This window comes from Rhinopithecus bieti, unplaced genomic scaffold (genome assembly GCF_001698545.2).
Source record: "Rhinopithecus bieti isolate Rb0 unplaced genomic scaffold, ASM169854v2 scaffold_62793, whole genome shotgun sequence".
Classification (NCBI taxonomy): Eukaryota; Metazoa; Chordata; class Mammalia; order Primates; family Cercopithecidae; genus Rhinopithecus; species Rhinopithecus bieti.
In genome coordinates, this window is record NW_016824412.1 from 618,818 (window position 1) to 638,101 (window position 19,284).

A 19,284-nucleotide genomic window follows, 5' to 3' on the forward strand; every position below is an offset into this window, starting at 1 on the left:
CGCCTCGTCCTCCCAAAGTGCTGGGGTTACAGGCGTGAACCACCACGCCTGGCCCTGTTCAACTTTTATCATGAAATTGCAGGCCGGGCGCAATGGCTCATGCCTGTAATCCCAGCACTTTGGGAGGCCGAGACGGGAGGATCACGAGGTCGGGAGATCGAGACCATCCTGGCTAACACGGTGAAATCTGTCTCTACTAAAAACATAAAAAAATTAGCTGGGGGTGGTAGCAGGCGCCTGTAGTCCCAGCTACTTGGGAGGGAGGCAGAACTTGCAGTGAGCCGAGATAGTGCCACTGCACTCCAGCCTGGGTGACAGAGCAAGACTCTATCTCAAAAAACAAACAAAAAAAAGAAATTGCAGCAATTCAGTAACATCTTGCCATTTCTACCACATCTGTACTTACTTCCTCCACTGAAGTTTTGAATCCCTCAAAGTCATCCATGAGGGCTGGAATCAACTTCTTCTAAGCTCCTGTTAATGTTGCCATTTTGTCTTTCTTTCGTGAATCACAAATGTTTTTAATGACACCTAGAATGGTGAATCCTCTCCAGAAAGTTTTCAATTTACTTTATCCAGATCCATCAGAGGAATCACTATCTGTGGTAACTATAGCCTTATGACATGTGTTTCTTAAATAATAAGACTTGAAAGTTAAAATCCTCCCTTGATCCATGGACTGCAGAATAGACAGCAGACATGAAAACGTTATTCTCCTTTTACTTCATATCAGAGCTCTTGGGTGACTAGCTGCACTGTGAAGAGCAGTAATATTTTGAAAGGAATCTTTTTTTTTTTTTGCGGTCTCAACAGTGGGCTTAAAATATTAAGTAAACCATGCTATAAATGGATCTGCTGTCCTACAGGCTCTGTTGTTCCATTGATAGAGCACAAGCAAAGTAGATTTAGTATCATTCTTTAGGGATCTAGAATTTTCAGAATGATAAATCATCATTGGCTTCAACTTAAAGTCAACAGCTGTATTGGTTCCTAACAAGAAAGTCAGCCTGTGGCTTTTTATCCACGTTGAAAATCTGTTATTTAGTGTAGCCACCATCATCAATGATCTTAGCTAGGTCTTCTGGATTACTTGCTGCCACTTCTCCATCACTCCTTGCTGCTTCACCTTGTACTTTTATGTTATGGAGATGGCTTCTTTCCTTAAATCTCAAGAACCAACTTCTGCTATCTTCAAACTTTTCTTCTGCAGCTAACTCACCTCTCTCAACCTTCACAGAATTCAAGAGAGTTAGGGACTTACTCTGAATTAGGCTTTGGCCTAAAGGAATGTTATGCCTGGTTTGGTCTTGTATCCAGACCGCTCAAACTTCTGCACATCAGCAAAAATACTGTTTAGCTTTCTTATCATTTGTGTGTTCACTAGAGTAGCACTTTTAATTTCCTTCAAGAACTTTTCCTTTGTATTCACAACTTGGCTAATTGATGCCTGAGGCCTAGCTTTCAGCCTGCCTCAGCTTTCAACATGCTTTCCTCATTAAGCTTAATCATTTCTATCTTTTGATTTAAAGACAGGAACATATGACTCTTTCTTTCACTGGATCATTTAGAGGCCATTGTAGGGTTATTATTATTGGACTAGTTTCAATATTATTGTGTCCCAAGAAATAGGAGGGCCCAAGGAGGAGAGAGCTAGGGAAATCACTGGTCAATGGAGAAGTCAGAACACACACATTTATCCATTAAGTTTTCTGTCTTATGCTGGCACGGTTCAGGGCACCCCACAACAATTACAATAGTAACATCAAAAGTTACCACAGGTCATCATAACAGGTATAATAATAATGGGAAAGTTTGAAACATTGCAAGAATTACTAAAATGTGACACAGAGACATGAAGTGAGTACATGCTTTTGGAAAAATAGTGCCAATCAAAATCCTCAATGCAAGGTTGCCAGAAACCTTCAATTTATAAAAAACACAATTACCTGTTGAGTGCTATGTATATGTAAGTGAAGTGGAATAAAATGGAAGTATGACCGTATATGAATATTTAAACTTCCTCCAGTGTTCTTAAATTATATAAGGATTTGAACTTCTTCGAGTACATAAATATGAGAGGAAAGAGTATTAAAATCATAAAGAAATCATACTTCTACTCTCTTAGGTAATTGAGTATCACATTGACAAAACCATGGTTTGAAAGAATAAGAACAAAAGTTAGCAATTCAGTGATAATGAAGCTACAGTTGTCATCCTAGCTATGAAGTCAGTTTTTGTTTTCTTATTCCAGGTCAGGACCTTTGGAAAAATGCTTCTTTGACTAGGTGTATCAAGTTTTAGCAACACCAGTTAGATGAAAGAAGAGGGGTAGGGAAGCTTCACAAAGTAAGGATAAAATGTCATTTTCTTGAAACTGGGTTTCTCAAACAAATAATTTTATCCTTAAAGAAAAGAAGTTGTATAACATTTCAGAGGCTCTAAAAATTTCAAGTATATTACACACAAATTTTATGTTGGGGAGAGAGCAAAAGTATAGTTTTTTGACTGGCTTTACACTATTCTCACTATTTAATCACTTGAAACAAACTTATGTCTTCATTATCTGGGGCTAAAATACTTCTATAATTTGCTTTATTTATTTTGAGATGTACTTATAAGCCATGGTCTAGTTAAGTTGTAAATATGGGTAATATAGTAATGGTACAGAACAGAATTGTAAGCACTGCTTATATTTAAGGATAGTTATGCATAGATAATCAATAAAGGAGGATTCTGGAGTTTCAGCTAAGAAGAGGATATATATGAAAAAAGTAGATATTTCAATACATTATCAATGAGCAAAATTCAGCAAAAAAGTCAACATATGCTTGTTTATGGGGATTAAACAAAGTTAAAAAAATTTTAAATCAAATCAACATAAAGATGATCTTTATCCAGAGTATCAGACAAGTTGCAGAAGCTACGTATATTAGTCTGTTTTTATGCTGCTGATAGACATACCCAAGACTGGGACCAAAAAGAGGTTTAATTGGACGTACAATTAAATGTACCCAAATGCCTGGGGAGGCCTCAGAAACATGGTGGGAGGCAAAAGGCACTTCTTACACGGTGGCAGCAAGAGAAAATGAGGAAGAAGCAAAAGCAGAAACCCCTGATAAACCCATCAGACCTTGTGAGGCTTATTCACTATCATGAGAATAGCATGGGGAAGACTGGCCCCTATGATTCAATTACCTCCACCTGGGTCCCTCCTACAACACATGGGAATTCTGGGAGATACAAGTCAAATTGAAATTTAGGTGGGGACACAGCCAAACCATATTATCCTGCTCCTGGGCCCTCCAAATATCATCTCCTCACATTTCAAAACCAATCATGCCCTCCCAACAGTCCCCCAAAGTCTTAAGCCACTTCAGCATTAACCCAAAAGTCCACAGTTCAAAGTCTCACCTGAGAGAAAGGCAAGTCCCTTCCGCCTATGAGCCTGTAAAATCAAAAGCAAGCTAGTTACTTCCTAGATACAATGGAGGTACAGGTATTGGGTAAATGTAGCCATTCCAAATGGGAGAAATTGGTCAAAACAAAGGGGTTACAGGGCCCATGCAAGTCCAAAATTCAGCAGGGCAGTCAATTTTTAAAGCTCCAGAATGATCTCCTTTGACTCCAGGTCTCACATCCAGGTCATGCTGATGCAAGAGGTGGGTGCCCCTGGTCTTAGGCAGCTCCACCCCTGTGGCTTTGCAGGGTACAGCCTCCCTCCCTGCTGCTTTCATGGGCTGACGTTGAGTGTCTGTGGCTTTTCCAGGAGCACGATGCTAGCTGTCAATGGATCTACCATTCTGGGGTCTGGAGGATGGTGGCCCTCCTCTCACAGCTGGACTAGGCAACACCCCAGTAGGGACTCTGTATGGGGGCTCTGACTCCACATTTCCCTTCCACACTGCTCTAGCAGAGGTTCTCCATGAGGACCCCACCCCTGTAGCAAACATTTTCCTGGGAATCCAGGTATTTCCATACATATTCTGAAATATAGGTGGAGGTTCCCAAACCTCAGTTCTTGACTTCAGTGCATCCGCAGGCTCAACAACACGTGGAAGCTGCCAAGGCTTGGGGCTTCCACCCTCTGAAGCCATAACCTGAGCTGTACATTGGCCCCTTTCATCCATGGCTGGAGTGGCTGGAACACAGGGCACCAAGTCCCTAGGCTGCACACAGCATAGGGATCCTGGGCCCAGCCCATGAAACCCCTTTTTCCTCCTGGGCCTCCAGGTCTGTGATGGGGGGTTGCTGTGAAGGTCTTTGACATGGCCTGGAGATATTTTCCCCATGGTCTTGGGGATTATCATTAGGCTCCTTGCTGCTTCTGAAAATTTCTGCAGTCAACTTGAATTTCTTCCCAGAAAATGGGTTTTCCTTTTCTATCACATAGTCAGGCTGCAAATTTTCCAAACTTTTATTCTCTGCTTCCCTTATAAAACTGAATGTCTTTAACAGTCACCTCTTGAATGTTTTGCTGCTTAGAAATTTCTTCTGTCAGGTATCCTAAATCATCTTTCTTAAGTTCAAAGTTTCACAAATCTCTAGAGCAGGGGCAAAATGCTGCCAGTCTCTGCTAAAACATAACAAGAGTCACCTTTACTCCGTTTCTCAACAAGTTCTTCATCTCCTTCTGAGACCACCTCAGCCTGGACCTTATTGTCCATATCACTATCAGCATTTTGGACAAAGCCATTCAACAAGTCTAACAAGTCTCTAGGAAGTTCCAAACTTTCCCAAATTTTCCTGTCTTCTTCTGAGCCCTCCAAACTGTTCCAACCTCTGCCTGTTACCCAGTTCCAAAGTCACTTCCACATTTTTGAGTATCTTTTCAGCAACATCCCACTCTACTGGTACCAATTTACTGTATTAGTCTGTTTTCACGCTGCTGATAAAGATATGCCAGAAACTGGTAAGAAAAAGAGATTTAATTGGTTCCACATGACAGTTCCACATGACTAGGGAGACCTCAGAATCGTGGTGGAAGGCAAAAGGCACTTCTTACATGGTGACAGCAAGAGAAAATGAGGAAGAAGCAAAAGCAGAAACCCCTGGTAAACCCATCAGATCTCGTGAGACTTATTCACTATAATGAGAATAGCACGGGAAAGACCAGCCCCCATGATTCAGTTATTCAGTTACCTCCCCCTGGGTCCCTCCCACAACACCTACGAATTCTAGGAGATACAATTCAAGTTGAGATTTGGGTGGGAACACAACTAAACCTTATCACTATGCTATAATTGCAAATAACACATGAGTTTGCAAAAGCTTGATTACATCTTAATGAATTCTTAAAGACTTTATCTTTCCTTAGTGATGTTTTAATTTTTCTACTATGTAATCTTAAACAGCAATAACATAGTCTTTCTCTATGTGTGTGTTAACTGCTTGGAAGTATAGTAAATGGTGTGTTAATATTAATTAGACTAATATAGGAGTATAAAGATCTATTTGTATTGGCAAAGAATCCCTTTGCGAATAATTCTTTTTTGAATATAAATGTGGCAGAGGAGTCTGAAACAAAGCTTTGAGTTTTAGCAGTACCAGAACATCTATATCTTCAACATATCATTTATAAAATATACTGAAAGAATATCCTCTACTTCATTCAATGAGTTTGGGAGCTGAAGCTGCTCAGAATAGGATCTCATATAACATCATCTTTTTGAAGTGCTATATGGCATGGCCTCTTGTGTATTATAGTATAATACCATTTTTTTGGTTACACCTTTCCTCCAGAGCTGGGTTTTCTTGGAAGCCAACAAAGCTTAAGCTTCAAGGTCCTCACTTGCAGAACCCTCTTTCAAGGCCCTGAGAAAGACTGTAGCAATGTTCTCATAATCTTACGTTTCAATAAAAATTTGCAAAATATATTTTAACTGCAATTGGCTTGAGGGCACTCTTTTTACTGACTTTCCCTCCTTCACAATTCTACTCCTATCAGGTAGCACTGAAGTGGCCATAGGTATATCTTGGATCTGGCTCAAAGAAAGTTGAGAAGGGGAAGCCCTGAGATTTCATTTGGATTTAGTGGATTATATAATTGTGGTTTGTAGTCATGCCTGTGCATGCTTACAGTTATTGCTAAATGTTTTGGTGGAGAAAAGACATACAGGAATATCCCTACTACCTGTACTAAATCAGTGGGCTGAAATCTTAATATAAATATGTCCCATGGTGCTCAGCACCTGAAGTATGTGGGTAGTAAGGGAGAAACAGAGCAAAAAGCTAGGCGATGGAACTTTTCTAGACGCTCATGAAAAGCAATTAACTATGTCTGAATTATCTTTCCATTATCTCTTTATAGAATGTTAAAAAAAATCAGCCAAGCACGATGGCTCACACCCATAACTTCAGCACTTTGGGAGGCAGAGGCAGGCAGATCACCTGAAGCCAGGAGTTCAGGACCACCCTGGACAACATGTTGAAACCCTGTCTCTTAAAATAAATAAACAAATAAATAAATAATAAAGACTGGGCCCAGTGGCTCTCGCCTGTAATCCCAGCACTTTGGGAGGCCGAGGCGGGTGGATCACGAGGTCAGGAGATTGAGACCGTCCTGACTAACATGATGAAACCCCATCTCTACTAAAAACACAGAAAAAATATTTGCCAGGCGTGGTGGCGGGTGCCTGTAGTCCCAGCTACTCGGGAGGCTGAGGCAGGAGAATGGCGTGAACCCGGGAGCCAGAGCTTGCAATGAGCCAAGATCGTGCCACTGCACTCCAGCCTGGGCAACAGAGCGAGACTCAGTCTCAAAAGAAAAAAATTTTAATAAAAATAAATCATCATTGTGTGAGGAGGTCATTAAAGATCCTGCGGCCCTCACATTGTAGGAACAAAACATTTTAGTGTGCATTCATTAATTTTTAATTGGTAAAAACACTTATTTCCTAGATTTTGTGATGCCTATGGATTTGTCACTCAGATTTGTAATTTGTTGTGATTTCTTCTTCCATTCTAAATAAATATTCACTTCGTATCTAATTTAATATTGACAATTTTGTGATGTTAATTTTTTTGTTTTTTGTTTGTTTGTTTGTTTGTTTGTTTTTGAGACGGAGTCTCGCTCTGCCGCCCAGGCTGGAGTGCAGTGGCCAGGTCTCAGCTCACTGCAAGCTCCGCCTCCTGGGTTTACGCCATTCTCCTGCCTCAGCCTCCCGAGTAGCTGGGACTACAGGCGCCCGCCACGTCGCCTGGCTAGTTTTTTGTATTTTTTAGGGGTTTCACCGTGTTAGCCAGGATGGTCTCGATCTCCTGACCTCGTGATCCGCCCGTCTCGGCCTCCCAATGTGATGTTAATTTTATGTGTCAATTTTACTGGGCTAAGGGATGGTCAGATCGCTGGGGAAAAAACCATATTATTTCTGGGTGTGTCTGTGAGGTATTTGGGGAAGAGATTAGCATTTGCATCAGTGGACTGAGTAAAGAAGATTCACCCTCATCAGTGTGAATGTTCCTCATCCAATGCATTGAGGATCCAAGTAGGACAAAAAGGCAGAGGAAGGGTGAATTTGCTTTCTCTGAACTGGAACATCAATCTTCTCCTGCCTTCAGATATTAGTGCTCCCAGTTCTTACGCCTTCTGACTCTGAATAAATTACATTGCTGGCTTTCCTGGTTCTCAAGCTTACAGACAGCAAATTATGAGATTTCTCTGCCTCCATAATTGCATGAGTCAATTCCCATAATAAATACCTCTCCCCGTAGACGACCCTGATACAAACTTTTGAGACAAGGTCTCACTCTGTTACCCAGGCTGGAGTGCAGTGGCACGATCTCGGCTCACTGCAACCTCTGCCTCCTGGGTTCAAGTGATTCTCCTGCTTCAGCCTCCCAAGTAGCTGGGACTGCAGATGCATGCCACCAAGCCTGGCTAATTTTTGTATTTTTAGTAGAGACAGGGTTTGACCACGTTGTCAGGCTGGTTTTGAACTCCTGATCTCAAGTAATCCACCCACATCAGCCTCACAAAGTGTTGGGAATACAAGTGTGAGCCACCACACCATGCCGATAAACCTGATACAGATTTTATATTCTTTTTCTTAAACGAAGTCTCCCAAATGGAATAAAATTTAAACTTTGCAAAAATCTGTATTTCCACCTGTATTTCTCATTCTAAAAGAGATTTAAGGTATCTTCCCAACACAATAGTTGTGATGGCTTTATTTTCAACTCCTTTGTCCTCATTAATGAGAGAAAATCTGAGGTCAAGGAAAAAAGGAAGGAAAAAATAAAAAAGGAAGGAGTGAAGGGAGGAAGGAGAGAAAGGAATCCTATCTATGGGAGGTATCTGTGTATGAGGGAATGAGTTGGGCTTTGGGGTCAGACAGACAAACCTGGAGCTAAAGTCTCAAAGTCATCATTTATGAGCTATGTAGCAAGTTATTTTACCTCTTGAAACCTCAGTTCTCTCATCCATACAATGGGGATAATACCACTGACTTAGCAAGGTTATTATGAGAAATAAATTGCAACATATGTAAAGCACTTTGTCAAGTGCCTGACACATATAAGGCATTTAATACAAATTTAAAATGTTTTATTCTTGAATGCATAACCCAAGTTTTATCTCCTGAAATAGCCTTACTAATATGCCACCTTTAGGGTGAGTAGGAAAGAAATAATTCCAACATTTTTCTTGCTCTCTTCATAGCAAATCATGAACAGTACAACATATGTGGGTATTTCATTTCGTTTTCTGTCAAGACATGAGACTGTCTGTACAAGGTGCAAAAATATGTCATCTTTCATTCTGAACAAAAGTTAACAAATAAACTGTTGTAGATGAACTGTCTAAAACATGGAATGGGATAGCAAATTTAGGAATCTTTATAAGAAGCTACACTGCCACTCACAGAAAAAGGTTTTGCACTTTATGTTTGCTTTAATGAAAGATAATCATAAATTAACTGTATTAGGGCAGCATCCAAATTATCTTTCTACTATCTCTTCACAGAATATTTAAAAACCATCACTGTATGAGGAGGTGATTAAAGACCCCGTGGCCCCCACAATGTAGGAACAAAATATTTTAGGATGCATCTGTTAACTTTTCATTGGTAAAAACACTTATTTCCTAGATTTTTTGATGCTTGTGATATTTGTCTTTCGAATTTGTAATTTGTTGTGATTTCTAATTCAATTTCTTATTCTAATAATGTGCTTATTTCAAAGACAAAGCAACAGTTTTGATATTCATCCATTTACTGACTCCCATGTTTCACAGGCACCTAAGCACAGTAGATTATAAAAATTTTAAAGTAAATGAATGGATTAGAAATAGCTCAGGAGTCAACCCAGGGTCCAGGGGTCTCTTAGGCTTATCTGACACTTCACAGCTGTGATGCTGTGGACAAGAAGGATGGAACACCTTCAGAAGGGATTATAAGAAACAGCAAGTTGTCAGCAATGACTGCATTAAAGAAAATCTGAAGGTACAAGAGGCTTGATTGAAGAAGAAGAAAAAACAACAGTGGTTAAAGTGCCACAAAATAACCTGAAATTTCATGGTGCCCCCATTCATCAATGACTGCTATGTATACTTAGCTATTTATCGTTATATTGGAGGGGGTTAGATAACCTGTAAACTATGGATTAGAAGTAGTTAAGTGGTCGATTAGGCTTAGAAAAGCTAGTCACAGGTACATAGCTCTTCACTTGAGGTCTTTGCTAGATATAACTATATTTTTTTCCCTTGATGGAGAATTACATGCTACTGTAATCACCAAAGGCATTTGATTCTGTCTTCTTTGGTCTTAGACTCTAGAGCATCATGCTAAGACTATGGAATATTTACCACTAACCAAATAAAACAGGGGAATTCTAACTGATACATCTATACCCTCTGCCCTCTCCTTATTTCTAAAATATCTGAATTGTTCATCTCTCTATTGCCTATTATACTAGAATATCAGAGCTGCAGCCTAATAAGTCATTGAATCTTCTCTTTTATGATGCAGAAACCATTGCCACAACATCCCCTAAGAAGGGGCCACATACCCCTGCACTCTGCAGAAGATAGTTCATTCCTTTACCTTTCATTTTTAGAAAGTTCAACTTTATTAGTATATCATAACCCCTCCCTGCAATTCTGCCCATTGGTCATGGTTATTTCCTCTGGAACCTCCCAAATGTATACCTATCTTTCTTCATGAATTAGCCCTATGATTCTTAAGTCCAATACCTTAATCACTCAGCCATTCTGGTACTATAGCCCTATGATTCTTACAAAACACATACACAAACACATATACAAAAGCAGTCATATATCTTCCTCATAAAGTCTTGAAATGATCCAGGATTATTTCAAGTATTTCAGTCTCAAGAGAGAATTCATTGCACTCCCCACATTCACTCATTCCACAAACCTGTATTCAGTGCCTTCCATCTGTCAGGCACTTTGCTAGTCACCTGGGATACATCGGGAATCAAATAGCCCCCACAGAAAGATGCGAAATTGCTACTAGGATAAATATAGCAAAGGAGAGTTACCAAGTGCTTTCAAAGGATGTAATGAAGCAAGGTGGAAAAGTCAGAAAAGGCTGCCCTAAAGGAGTTAATATTGAATTAAAATCTGAAGGAAGAGTAGACACTAACTGAGGGAGGATAGAAAGATGATTATTGGAACAAAGGCCCTAGCCAGGAAGTAGCAGGAAAACTTGCATACGTAGAAGAAGGGTGCTATAGCTAGGGTTCAGAGAACAGGGGGTGTGATTAATATTGAGTGTCAACTTGATTGGATTGAAGGATGCAAAGTATTGTTCCTGGATGTGCCTATGAGGGTGTTGCCAAAAGGGATTAACATTTGAGTCAGTGGACAGGGACAGGCAGACCCACCCTCAATCTGGGTGGGCGCCATCTAATTAGCTGCCAGCATAGCTAGAATAAAGCAGGCAGAAGAAAGTGGCATGAGGAAACTGGCTGAGTCTTCCAGCCTTCATCTTTCTCCCATGCTGGATGATTCCTGCCCTGGACCATCAGACTCCAAGTTCTTCAGGTTTTGGACTGTTGGACTTACACCAGTGATTTACCAGGGCCTCTCAGGCCTTTGGCTACAGACTGAAGGCTGCACAGTCAGCTTCCCTACTTTTGAGGTTTTGGGACTCAGACTGACTTCCTTGCTCCTCAGCTTGCAGACGGCCTATGGTGAGACTTCCCCTTGTGATCGTGTGACTCATGTGAGTCAGTTCTCCTAACAAACTCCCTGTTATATGTTCAAATATCCTCTAGTTCTGTCCCTTTAGAGAACGCTGACTAATACAGGGGGGCAAGGTCAACATGCAGCAGAGAGAGAATCAGAGCTGGACCACACAAACCCCTCCATGTTAGGGAGCTTTGTCTGTATCCAAAAAGCAAATGGAAGCCAGTGAAAGACCATAAGCATGGGGCCAGAGGTAGTGTTCAGAAGACCTCTCTGACTGTAGTGTGGATTCCTGGGAGACCAATGAGGAAGGTATTACAGTATTTCCGGTAAGAAGTAATGATGGTTTTTGGGCTAGGGTACTAGCTAGGGTACTACTTCCCAAGAGGGAAGTAGACCAACTGGTATGGGAGTTATTTAGGGGTAGAACTGAAGGAAGTTAGTGATAGATTAAGTATTGACTAAGGGAGCAGAAAGCACCAAAGATGAACCTAGGCCTCTGCCTCAATATCAGGATGGTGATATCTTCTTAGATAGTGAAGACAGGTTTGGGAGAAAGACCATGAGGGTGGTTGCTGGCAGCTAGAAAGCCATTTATCTTTTTTTTTTTTTTGAGATGGAGTCTCGTTCTGTCGCCCAGGCTGGAGTGCAGTGGCCGGATCTCAGCTCACTGCAAGCTCCGCCTCCCGGGTTTATGCCATTCTCCTGCCTCAGCCTCCCAAATAGCTGGGACTGCAGGCGCCCGCCACCTCGCCCGGCTAATTTTTTTTTTTTTTTTTTTTTTTTTTTTTTTTGTATTTTAGTGGAGACGGGGTTTCATCGTGTTAGCCAGGATGGTCTTGATCTCTTGACCTCGTGATCCGCCCGTCTCGGCCTCCCAAAGTGCTGGGATTACAGGCTTGAGCCACCGCGCCCGGCCAAAGCCATTTATCTTTATGCAAGCTATCGATGATAACTTTCAGGCGTCTTGCAGATAATGTGAAAAACCATTGGTAGCTTTTTATTTTTTGGTAAATACATAGCTCTTTTAAAAAATTTCTCCCTTCAGATAGAGGAAAAGTTTGTCATTACCATAATAAAATAGTTCCACTTTTAATGTCACATTTAGTAATCAGAAATATTAAAGTTCAACTTCATGTTGTCACAATTTAACTGTCAATGTTACCTGTATATAATTATACAAATTCCTCCACAGGAGTGCCATAGACTCTCTGTCCTCTGTCTTAACCCATTTATGCCCAAGGTTGCAATTTTCTGAATTTTTACAATCAGACCTTGGTGATGGCCTTGAGCAGTAGGATGTAAATAACTCCCACATGCTTAGTGTTCCAATAATGGAACACTAGGCATAAATGAGATAACATTTATTAAGTTCTACAAGGAAAATCTTTTCCTCCTGTTTGTGAAGGACTGAAACTTTTTCAACTCAAGCACAAGGACATGGGCTAAGCACTTTCAGTTTCCCCTCATATATCATTTGAACTGACAACGGATAGCATTTCATGACTTTTTAAAAAGACTTTTTACAATGAATAGCTTTGGTATACACTCAAGATATAACCAACTTACTGACTTTATGGAGCTAAAAACATTTCTTAAATCAAGTTGTAGTGAAACGTGTATCATTTTACCTAAAGAATCAGAGCCTACATTAGCAACCTCAAATTCTTATTTATCCTTGGAAATCTCAATATAGTTTTCTTTGGAGTGGGGAGTTCTTAATTTTTAAAGTGTAATTCAGAGCAAGTATGAGAGCCAAAATGCAGAAATAAGTTTCTAAAATTCAAATTAAATTCAAATATTTATTTAACAATGCAACTTTGAGGTTAGCATTCATTAAGAAACAAAGCAGCAAAGGAAAAAAAATAATCCACTGATCCTGTTCCAACTAGAAACATTTTTTTAAACCATTGAAAGGAAACTTTAGCACAGCCTCCAAAACAAAATTTGATTCTACTCTGTAATTAAAATGTAGCTATAGTACATGCCCCCTGGGCCCAAAGACCACTCTCCTCATTTTAAGCAGATTCACTATTAAACAGGCAAGACTTGTCAGGTCAGCCCTTAAGTAGTATTTCTCAATCCGAAAAAAAAAAAGTCTCTGTTCGAGAGAGCGAGGCATTGGTACAGGTCATCCCAAATTCTTATAGATTAAATTAGCTGGCCTGTGTTTTCTGACTCCTAGTCTGCTTTCCTCCTGCAGGGACACATAGAAGGGGGGATTCAGACTGGCAAGGCTGTTGAAGGGCAGTGTAAGTTGAGGGAGAAGGCACAAAAGAGCAGGCTCCGCTCTGCCTCAGTCTCTCATCAAAAGGTCTTATTTGTTATTGATAAGTTGACGCGCAGGCATCACCTATTCTCTGGACCCAGCCTGTAGAGTCTTTTTTCTCATATGGTCTTTTTCTACATCTCTGCTTAGGGGCTCACTATACATAACAGAAAGATCACCGAAATGAGAGTCAAGTGAACCAAATTCTAATCCCAGCAGTGACACAGATGAGCCATGCGAGCTTGGGCAAATCTCTTAGTTTGTGACACTAGTTTCATGTCTGTAAAATAAATTCCTCTATGTGATTTCCCCTAGATCTCAACAGCCTCTGCTTACTAAGGGTAATAACCCTATTTTCACCATCTCTTACCCTCACCTGCATAACAACATATCAGCCCCATGAACCCTCCAGCCCCACGGCTTCTCTAATACTTACAAAGTCCCCTTCTTCCATTCAATTACATTAACTTATCATCTATATGCCAGATTTATGCTTAGCACTGGGACTAAACTAGCAAACAAAATAATATCATATTCCCAGCATTGAGCTAAAATAAGATTTTCATTCAAAGCAGAACATTCAGACTGCTACAGGGAACACAGATTGTAGGATAACCAGAGTGAACATGGAGACATGAATTGGAAAACTATTGCAATAGTTCAAGTAAGAGAGGATGGTTGGCAGGATTGGAAGGGTGAAGATGGAGAATTCAGTAACTATTTTAGAAGTCTAACTGAAGGATTAGGAAGGGGACGTAAGGGGGAGAAAGGGAAAAAGAGAGGTGCCAAGGTGACTCCCAGGTTTCTGGTTTGAGCTTTTGTGCTGATCAATGGAAAAGCCTGGGGAGGAGCATGTTTGAAGCTTGTGGAGTTCTCCTTGGACACATTCAGTCTGCAACATTCACAAGACATTCAGATGGAGATATCAAATAATGATTGGATGCAAGGCTGAAGTGCTCTGGATATAAACATTTGGGAGTTTTCAGCAAATAAGTGTTTCAAACCATGGGAATAGAGAAACTCACCCAGGGAGAGAGAACAGGCTGTCCCACATGAGCTCACAAACTGTCTTCTCTCATTGTTTGGTGCTAGCAGTCATATGTAGACCAATGGTGCTGGCCCCTAAGAGCAGTACTCCCCAGGGGTTCATGGCGTACTTGGTTCTTGGCAGGCATCCCTGGGCTAAAGCTAGACTACAGTCAGCCCAGAAGTGGAGCAAATTCTCTCTTCCACACTCAGTGTCCCGCTTGGTCACCTGAGTCACAGATCAGGCTGCTGAGTCTCTAGTACTTAGGAGAACATTACCTGCAAGTCTCGCTCATTCCTTATAAACTAGACACCAACATCTGAGCCAGGCACTGGATGTTGCCCTCAGACCAAAATCACATAACTGAAACCAAATACCCTTATGCATGCGTTCAGCACACCTACTCAAACTCGTCTGAGACTCCATTTAGGCTCAGGCTGCCCACCATGTTCACCACTACCACTGTTACTACCACACCATTTGAATAATTTTGAGAGAAAGGTTAACAAATTTTCCCAACCTTCAGCATCTTCATTAATGCTCTTAATCTTCTACCTATGTGGGGATTTGGCTTTGTGAAACACTTGCTACCAGAGAATCTAGGGAAGCAAAGGATGAAATATGTGTTCTCAATTTGATAAATAACCTACCAACCTATTGATTGCTGTATCACAGGAATAACACTACCACCATCAGAAAAAGCTGCCGAACAAATCCACCCTTGTGTCAAATCTTCTTGTCTGTATGACACCAAGTGCAAGGAGAAGAGCACTAGGAGAAGCTTTAAACAAGAAAGCATACATGAACAAGGTGAATATAACAATGATCAGAATTTGGACCACAGAAAAGGGGTATGGGGACCTTCTAGGTCTAGTAAAGGCACCTGTGTCACAGGCAATCCAGTGTGTACCCTCTGCCTGTTGTGTGGGTCACCTTTACACCAGTATCTGCCAGGCTCCAATGTGCCTGAGGGAACAAAAAACAAGATAATATCCTGTGTCATGTGTGCATGGTGCACACATTTTGATATGAAATCACATTATTTACTACATAGGATGTAGTAAGGGCCTTATCTGAAGCAAACAAAATATCTTGGAAAAGGAAGACTTCACTCTTCCTAGCAGCACTGGAGAAAGCTTTTCACTCAGCCCATTTAATCTGAGTCTTGAAGGATGTACAGGAGACCTCCAGGTGGGCAAGTTGTAAGTAAAGGAGAGAATTCTAGACTAGAGGGGAAGTTCATTTAAATGTGCAAAAGTAAAGAAGCAGATGGTGTTCTGGGATAATATTCCCCAAGTATGTGGACCTCAACATGGTTGGTACCTAGCAGTGCCAAGTGAGGTGGGAGAAGATTTTAAGTGGCATGCAGACACTACATTCAATAACACTGAATCATTTGGGTTTGAAAAAATTGTCTACCTTTTAATTCCTTTCCTTCCTCACCCAGGAAACTTTCTCAGTTGGCTCCTAGGATGCTGTAACTTTTCTCTTAAAAGCTAATCTTCCTTATTAACAAATGAGCAGGTTTCAGGTTTGGAGGTTTTACAGGCAATAGTATCTACCTAGAATTTAATATTATTTTTCTTTTATTAATTATTTTTACTTATGGCTAATTACAATGGTTTTCCATTTACAGTTATGATATGAAAATTTTTTTCTAAATAAACTCTAATAATGTGATTTAAGTACAGAAAAATATGGAGGAGTTAATCATACAGACGTGGTAAACACAGTAAAAATTATGACCATGGTATGTGAATATAGGAAATTTTAGAAATACTCTCAAGGAGAAAAGTTAGCAGGGTGATATTTTGGTATTACTATATTGTTCAGGGATCAAGCATGGTAAAATGGATAAAATTTAAAACCATGAGATAGAAATTCACATCTTCCTCTGCTACTTTCTAGCTGCATGGACAAGGGCTCTTAAGGGCTCTAAGTCTCAATTCCTTCACCTTTATATCAAGGATTAGTTATACAAGAATGTAAGGATTAGAGGCAACAAATATGCAGGTCATAAGATTGTAGACATTATTAATCTCCTTTATAATTTCCCAACAAGCTTTCAAGTTTAGTTATGATGGACTCTGACCTAATTCCTCTAATTATGTGAGACATTAGGTCTGCAGAGCTGTATTTGGCTTTAAAAAGAAATCAAATATATTATTTCTCTTAAGTATTCAATTAACTTACATAAGAATTTAAGAACTCAGCATAATGCTCACTCCCAGCTGTTCCTAGATTGTCCCAAATGGTTGTAAACTGGGGAGGGGACTGCCCACCCTGTCCAAGTCAGAAGTTTTAGGTTAAATTCTAATGGTCTTCTGAATGCATTTTGTAATACTTCTTCAATAAACTAAAAACAACAAACCGTAGAACTATACAAACAATGTAGCCTCATCTCTGAAAACTTACAATACTAAAAAAAGAAAAAAAAATCACTCAATTCATATTCCACAGTTTCGATCTCATCCTTTCAGCCACCTCTCTTCCTCCCATAATGAATGAGGCCTGAAGAAGCCTGTCAACATTAAAAGATTGGCAAACAAAAACTTAGTGCCCTACCACTTGGTTCTCTAGTTTTCTACTTCAAACACAAGTGCAGGCTGAAACCTGGAAACCAAGAGGTTTGTCTTTTCATGGCGGCACCTTGCCTAAGTAAGAGATAAACTGGACCAGCCTACCTCCCTTAGTGAACAGAGTCTGTTTGAATTTCTGGCCCATGTAAAATTATTAAAGCAGGGCACACAAGCAGTTTCCTCTCAAACAGTAGCAATGATTTTTATTTTCCAAATTATGCACTGCCTTTTTGGGAAACCTGTCATGAGAGGATTTTCTGCCTGCTAAACCTATCTTGCATTTCCTGGAAGTGTTTTACTAAGTGGGTCATCTCATGTCACAAAGGAGAAAAAATCCAGGACACTGGTGATATCTACTGCACAGTTTTGCAGTTCTCACTACAAGCACAATGCACAAGCAATTTATGACTGCTGGATCTTTGGTATGGCTATACATTTGTCCTTCACATTTGTATACCACCATCACACTTCTTCCTAAATGAATCACTAGATTTAAATGGATCAGATATTGCTATTTCTTCTAACAATTTGGTAAAATTCATAAAAATCATTTTTAGAAAAGTCTTTTTTGGAGACCAAAGGAATGGAATGATATAAATCTCACGCCATAAAAATGAGTGCATTATTTTAAATGAGACATGATCAGACATTTTAACAGTTTTTAAAATGCTTATGTTCCCAAGTGATAGTATCTCCTACGAGAAATCATAGCTTTTGATTGGCTAAAAAGACTGAAAACGGCAGTGCTCTACCTCCTACCTTTTACACACACAAAAATGACCAACTGCTTCTGAATGATCTTTACATCTTGTTAATGATCTGTTTAAGGTTATTATAGTTTATAAAATGTTTTTTGTTTTGCAAATTCTGGCTATATAAACATAACCATAAATACAAGAAGACAAGCGTACCTAGGGTCTGATACTTTCTTTGTTGAGATATTAATAGTGTCAAATTTTGTATCTGAGGCATTGGAAAATGATCAAAGAATTCAAAATTTAACTTTGATAGAGTAGCTCTTTAGAAGAAAGCAAGCATGTGGCTTCATTACAGAACTCTGCTTAATCTCAGGATCTAAATGTTCCAAGTTTAAATAAATTCTCACAAGCCTGCTTGCTTTCTGATTGCCAAGTCTGAACAGCCACAAGCAGGATCTGACCTGTACCTATAAACACGTAAACCAGCACACATGAAATCACTAAGCGACGTAAAAGCAACAAGGAACAAGCACCCGTTAATTTTAAAGATAATATAAACAAAATGATACCTGTTCTTCGGCTCTTTGGTTTCTCAGCGTCGATAAATATCTCCTAATTGCATGGAGAGGATATTTTTTGAAATAAGAGAATCTAGATGGAGGCAACAGACTATCCATGGTGAGGAAAGCAAGAGGGTCTTTGTCTGCACTTCCTTGTCAGCAACCATACGAAATTAAAAACTTAGCAATTCCTCAGATGCCTAAAGATTTGTTTGTAGCTCGACCACTTCCCTCCTACAAACAAAGCAAATGTTCTCCTTGCTGTTTCCTCTTTTGGGTAGAGTTCCTGGTGAAACCAGACAGCCAAGTATGAACACTGTCTAGAAGCGTCCAGAAATGCAATGCCCAAAGGGCAATAGGAATTCAGGGGCTGGTCCACAGAATGCAAATTACTTAGTGGTAGTGATGCGACTGTCCTATTTCTAGCAACAGTGTTCTGTTGCAGGCTGTGTTAATATTAGCTAGCTGGTGACTTTCCATACCCACAGACTCTCGTGAGGCTTAATTTTAATTCTTCTGACACTTTTTCTACTTCTTAAACAGGGCATGAGATGTGGTTTTCCCAGTTTCCTTCTAGATTTCTTATCATCATGCGCACACACAGACACATAGCTCAATTGCGGTCTGAGCTCGAAAGTGTTGATTCATTCAGTCTTGAGAAGACTGTTTTAGGGGACTTCTAAAAAAAATTAACAAATTACCTCACTCTTCATTGTTATCAAGGAGCTCATTGTCAGCACTGAAAACGTTTGACTTGCACTGTGATACATTATGCAACATGCCCAGTAACCAGATACTTTACATTAATTGAACAATAGCTGCAAACAGATTCTGTTCTGAGTTAAAAGCCTTCTCTCCCTGAATCCTTATCTCAAATCCACAGGCTGAATTCAGAAACATTAACTTTCCCTAGGCTTTTAAAATTATGATTGTAAGTGAGAGAAAATGTTATATGTTTACTTTCTAACTCTTATAAAAAAATTCATGCCTAAAAAAAAAAAAGAAAAA

General features: G+C 39.9%; 1 protein-coding gene across 2 annotated transcripts in view; it reads right to left on the reverse strand.

Annotated features, from left to right (window-relative positions):
• ATP2C1 (ATPase secretory pathway Ca2+ transporting 1) overlaps positions 1-18,736 on the reverse strand; it is a 166,398-nt gene extending 147,662 nt beyond the window's left edge. Inside the window, exon 1 of one of the 2 annotated variants that reach the window (XM_017862315.1) lies at positions 18,286-18,689. The gene's annotated coding sequence lies outside the window, so the exon portion shown is untranslated. Of the gene's footprint in view, positions 1-18,285 lie in introns of both variants that reach the window. The other variant, XM_017862311.1, reaches the window with a different exon arrangement.
• Positions 18,737-19,284: the final 548 nt, after the last annotated feature.